The 6,000-nt window shown below is 48.4% G+C and overlaps 1 protein-coding gene across 3 annotated transcripts in view; it reads left to right on the top strand.

Annotated features, from left to right (window-relative positions):
* The first annotated feature begins 1,542 nt into the window (after nucleotides 1-1,542).
* The window catches only part of GGACT (gamma-glutamylamine cyclotransferase), a 58,335-nt gene continuing 53,877 nt past the window's right edge, over nucleotides 1,543-6,000 (top strand). For 2 of the 3 annotated variants that reach the window (XM_025364078.1, XM_025364077.1), the window contains exon 1: nucleotides 2,291-2,352. The gene's annotated coding sequence lies outside the window, so the exon portion shown is untranslated. Of the gene's footprint in view, nucleotides 1,763-2,290; nucleotides 2,353-6,000 lie in introns of those variants that run through there. The other variant, XM_025364079.1, reaches the window with a different exon arrangement.

Raw genomic sequence — 6,000 nt, 5'->3', positions numbered from 1 at the left:
CAGGTGCATAGTGATTTGCTGACTGCATGACCCGAAGCCTAGAGGATGTGGGAGTTTGTAAAAAGGCAGAGTAAAGGGGCCAGAATGAACAGAGCTGAACCCTTTGCAGTGAATGACTCAATAGTACCATTTGGACGCTACCAAACAGATTTGGTGAGTCAACCCACTTCCTAAAAGCCACCAGAGCAGTTGGCTTGCCAAGGGATCCTGAGTAACTGACCACCCCTAAATGTGACAAGCCCGGGACCTGCCTAGACTGACCAGTCTGTTTCCTTGAGACACTCTGTGAGTTTTATCTCTATGAGACCCTTGCTTTGCTGTGGAGCTGTCTTCACAGTGACAGCACCCTGGAGTGTGTCCATACACAAGAAAATCCTTACTTAGCACCCTCTGTCCACCTGCAGAATCTCAGACCCTACTCCTGGCTAGCTGAACCAGAATCTACACTTTTCAACAAGATCCTGGGTTGATTCACATGCACTTTAAAGTTTGAGAAGCACTGAGGTACATCCTCAAAAGACGATGGTTCTCAAACTTGAACTGGCATCACTCATTAAAATGTACATCTCTGGGCCTCACCCCCAGAGTCAGGACACCTCCGGTGTGGCTGGAGATTGTGCATTTCTAAATACCCAGATGCTGCCGATGCTGCTGGACTGGGACCACATTTCAAAAACTGCTCTTCAAACTGTGAGTTGTTTTCCAAGAAGTTAATCTGAAGGCTTCATCCCACAGAGCCTATTCTATGTTAAATTGGGCTTTCCCAGCCTTACCTGGTGATAGATGCAACTTAACATTTGTCTTGACCGGGTGCTGTGGCTCATATGTGTAATCCCATCGCTTTGGGAGGCCAAGGTGGGTGGATTGCCTGAGCTCAGGAGTTCAAGACCAGCCTGGGCAACGTGGTGAAATCCTGTCTCTACCAAAAATACAAGAAATTAGCCGGGCGTGGTGGTGCATGCCTGTGGTCCCAGCTACTCAGGAGGCTAAGGCAGGAGGATCACTCGAGCCTGGGAAGCAGAGGTTGCAATGAGCCAGCACATGCTACTGTACTCCAACCTAGGTGACAGAGTGGGCACCCATCTCAAAACAAACAAAAAATTCATCCTGTCATCTTTAATTTTCCTTTATCAGAAGAATTAATCTATTTGCCTTACTTTCCTTTGCTGACATGATTTTCCTCCCTCAAAAAAGAAAGTGGAATCATTCTTTCGCTTCAAAAAGTTATTACTGCTCCCTTTAAAAATATTAATATGAGCTAGACAAGTTTTTTTAAAATACATTTCAATTTAATCTTGAAGTGTCCAAGACAAGAAAAAACTCTGTGAAAACCAACTACTTATGTACCTGATGGTTTAGATTTCTTTTGGAATTGTACATCTGTTCAAAATGCGATCACATCTCGTTGTTGGAAATGTTTGGATAAAAACCAATTTATATAAAGGTTTCAATCAGTCCACGTCCATGAGAAAGTAGAAAGGGCAGGAAATGATTAAGGGGGATTATTGCTAATCTGATAAACACAGATTTGTGGCTTTCGGAGAGACAGAAGTGTCACTCTCTCCATCTCTGTACCATTCCTACCATCTGGCCCCCAAGTGGCATTGCTTCAACCCAATGTCTCTAGGGAAAATTTTCTCTTCTGATTTTGGTTCTCAGTCCTGTAATTTCTGGGGCTTAAATTAGTCCTGGAGCTAGGGAAGAGGTGATGTCATTCTTCCATTGTCTCCTTCAACCACAGTTTCATTTTAAAAGAGTATTGGTAAATAAGTGGGCAGTGTGACTAGATGACGGTCTGGACTCGGTATCAGGGCTGTGTGCATGCTCAGCTGGGGGCCCTTGGTAATGTGTGATGTGATAGATACACACGGTTTGCATCCCCAGGTGTGTCTGAGCTTTGGGTTCATTTGTGTGTGAGTGTGCGTCCATCTGATGTGCTGTGTCCTCAAGCTTGTGGAGTCGTGAGTCTGTGTTTTGTGGGGTGTGGCCCAGGTGTCTGGGTCCACCATGCAATCGGGGCTTGAGCCTGAGTGCTCAGGTGTGTTAGGGTGGATGTGACTTCTGTGGGGTGTCCCCAGGTGTGTGAAGCTGGTTGCGCTGTGTCTGCCGCGGGGCGTCTCCGGCGGGCATCGGCGTGGGTGGGTCTGGCTCTTAGGCGGTCAGTTGTGTGTGCGGCCAGGTGCGGCCAGTTGTGCGTGCGGCCAGGTGTGTGCGAGGGCCCAGCATGGGCGGGCGGGCCTCGCGTCCCGCCTGCAGGGGGCGCCGCCGGGGGCGGCCTGGGAGCAGAGGCGCGGGCCCGGCCCTGCACTTCCGCCCCGGTCCGGCCCTCCCCGACGGCCCGGGTGGCGGCAGGTGAGGCGCTGAGCGCGGGCGGGGGTCGGGGCTGCGTCCGCTCCGCCTCCCGGGCGGGGGTGTCCTGAGTCCCGCGGGAACTCGGGGCGTCGCTCCCTGCGCGGCGTCTGGGCCGAGGCTGCAGCACCCGGCGTCCCCGGGGATGAGGGAGGAAGCCTGGGGCGCCGCCGGCGAGGCCAGCCGGAGGGAGGGAACGGTGGACCCCGAAACGCGTCCTCCATTGCCTCGCGCGGGGGCCATGGGCGCGATTGCCAGAACGGGCGGAGGGCGGTAAAAGCCAGGAACCGCCTCACGCACGGACGCTGCTTCCCTGTAAAGGAAACGTGGCCGCCCACACGCTGGCTTTCAGAGGACCTCGGCTGAACCAGGCTAACGCTTCTCAGAAATTGTTCTTAAAGATTTCCCGTTTGTAAGGAGACTGGAAGCAGCAAAAGAAATCTAAAAACGTCTCCTGGCACTTGTGAATTTCTGATCTAAGGTTTCTTTGGAGCCGTTAGTGAAAATTCTGAAATTTTGAAGAAATTTATTAACTTGATTATTAATTATGGTTATCATTGCTATTTTACTCTGTGGGCCAAGGAGAACACCATAGGCTCAAAAGCCGACTTAAGTGTTTTTGGAACACAGCTTCTTAACTCCACGCTTAGTTGATTCATATTGAAGTGATAAGAAAATGTACTAGATTTCTGGCCTTTTTTGTTGTTGTTTGGGATGGAGTCTTGCCCTGTCGCCCAGGCAGGAGTGCAGTGGCGCGCTCTCGGCTCACTGCAGCCTCTGCCTCCCGGGTTCAAGCGATTCTCCTGCCTCAGCCTCCCGAGTAGCTGGGATTACAGGCGCCTGCAACCACGCCCAGCTATTTTTGTGTTTTTAATAGAGACGGGGTTTCACCATGTTGGCCAGGCTGGTCTCGAACTCCTGTCCTCGTGATCCGCCCGCCTTGGCCTCCCAAAGTGTTGGGATTACAGGCGTGAGCCACCGCACCCGGAATTTGTGGCCTTTTTTAAAAGCATGTGATTTATTTTGCTAAATGTCCCAGGAAAAATGATTAATGAAAAACTACAGGTGACCTATATAAAGTGTAGGTCTTCACACACGTACGTGTCCTTATGTACATTTACCTGTAAATGAAGACGACTTTTCCCTGGCCTCATTCAGTTTATCGAAATGCTCAGATGAGGAGCACCTGCAGTTTGCCCGTATTTTCCCAAAATGCCTTGTTTGCCTGCAACTATTCCCAGGAGAAGCCAGACTTTCCTCCGTAAGCAAACCACTGTGCTCTCGCAGAGATTTGTACTGTAAAAGCTGAGTTTGCAAAGTTAAATTAATTTCGAATTGGTGGATTTTTGTATGGAAATACTTTGGGCTAGTTGACTTTACTAACCAGGACCTACCTACTACTAGTCAGGAGAGGGTGGTGGTTTGTGGTTCTCTGGATAGTGGGTAGCCGTAAGTAGAACAGAAGAGGGATTTTAAAATGATCTGTTCATTTTTCTCTTTACTAGTAAGATTTCCAATCTGTGTCCATTCTTGAAGTGAAGTCACTGGGAGGCTTTGTACCCACCTGGAGCCAGCGCCCTTACCAGGGATTAGGGCACCGGCAGACTGGTGTGGAGGTGTAGTGCAGGCGTGCTTGAAGAGGGACAGGACCCAAGGAAGGGTGACAATAAGAAGACAAAAACACGAAATATTCGCAGCCCTCTTTAGCACATCCTCCATCTAGGCAAAATCTATTAGGAATTTTAAGAGGCTTCAATTAAACAGTGCTCGGTGTCCTGCTGAACAGGAATTCATTCTTCAGTCGAAGCTCTATTGTCAGTAAAACTGCTCAGGATAAGGCAGCCGTGTTTAGGCTGTGAGGAGCTGCCCCTGGACTGCGGAGCTTGCTCCGTAAAAGGCGTCTTGATACCCCCTCAAATGGATTTACAGAAAAGACTCAGCTGTTGGAAGTCTCTGGGATTGTATGGCATCATGAGGTAACAGACCTGGTAAATAGCTAGAACGTAGAGAAGAATGAAACCAGAGGCAGTGTGCTGTTGGAGCTGAGAGGTGAGTGCTCACTGGAGGGCCAGAAGAAGGTCACAGTTGGACAGACCTTAAGCAGAGAGTGGATTTTTATAGGCAGAAGAGTGGAAAGGGTGGCCGACACCATGAGCAAAAATAAGAAGCTGAAGATGACGGTGTGTTCAGAGAAAGGCAAACAGCTGGCGTGCTGAGCCTGGACTGCGCGTGAAGAGGGGTGGGGTGGGGGTGCCTGGAAAGCAAGGCTCTCTGGTGATAACCTCTACTTTTCAATCAAGGTTCTGATTTTTTTTTTTTTTTTGCTTGTTTATTGGGAAAATTTTAAGCAAACATGAAAGCACCGCAAAGTAGTAGAATGAATTTCCATATATCCATCAAATGGACTTCACAAGTCTCGTTTGGCCATATCCACTTCATCTTTTTTTTCTTTTTTTGGTTGTGGCTGAAGCAGTTTAAAGCAATTTATTCCAGACAACATAACATTTCACCCCTAAATTGTTCAGCATGCTTCTCCAGAGAAAGGGCATTTGCTTGTGTAACCATAATACAATTATCACCTCCTGATGAAATTGACAATAATTCCTTAATATTTTCTAAAACCTAGCCTATGATCAAATTTACCTGATCACCTCAAAAATTAACTTAGTTTTACTGTTGGTTTGTTTGAATCCAAATCCAGACAAGAATTTGTTGACTATCTGTTATCTTTTTATTTTTTGAGACAGGATCCAGCTCTGTTGAGATCATGGCTCACTGTAACCTCAAACTCCTGGATTCAAGCCATCCTCCCACCTCAGCCTCCTGAGTAGTTGGGATTACAGGCATGTGCCACAACACCCAGCTAATTTTTTTTTTTTTTTTTTTTTTTTATAGAGATAGGTATTGCCCAGGCTAGTTGGTTGTTCCCCTCACCCGTAATGGAGTCTCATTGACTTTTGTCACCCAGGCTGGAGTTCAGTGGCACAATCTTGGCTCACTGCAACCTCTGCCTTCTGGGTTCAAGCGATTCTCCTGCCTCAGCCTCCCAAGTAGCTGGGATTACAGGTGTATGCCACCACGCCCAGCTACTTTTTTTGTATTTTTAGTAGAGACGGGGTTTCACCATGTTGGCCAGGCTGGTCTTGAACTCCTGAACTCAAGTGATCCACCTGCCTCGGCCTCCCAAAGTGCTGCGATTACAGACGTAAGCTACCATGCCCAGCTGTTGTCTCTTTCAGTCTAGGGCAGGGGTGGCAAATTTCTCTGTGAAGGGCCAGATACCAGCTCTTTCAGGCTTTGCAGGCCCTATGGTCTCTGCCGTAACTGCTCAGCTCTGCCATTGTCATGCAGAAGTAGCCAGGGGTGATAGTAAATGGATAAGCGTGGCTGTGTTCCAATAATACTTAATTTCCAAAACCTTTGTGTTTTAAAATCCACCCACAGGCTGGACTGACCCGCAGGCTGTGGTTTGTCGACCCAGGTCTAGAGCAGCCTTGGCCGGTTTCTTTAATGCCAATGACTGTCGATGTTGCTTGGTTGACTGCCTGTAGAGTGCCTCACGTTCTGGATCTGTTGGGCTGCTTTTGCTGGAGTATGGTTTGGCTTACTTCTCTATCCCCTATATTTCCTGTAAACTAGAAGTTAGAGCTA

This window comes from Theropithecus gelada, chromosome 17, assembly GCF_003255815.1.
Source record: "Theropithecus gelada isolate Dixy chromosome 17, Tgel_1.0, whole genome shotgun sequence".
Taxonomy (NCBI): domain Eukaryota; kingdom Metazoa; phylum Chordata; class Mammalia; order Primates; family Cercopithecidae; genus Theropithecus; species Theropithecus gelada.
This window is presented reverse-complemented; position numbering and strand designations above follow the sequence as displayed.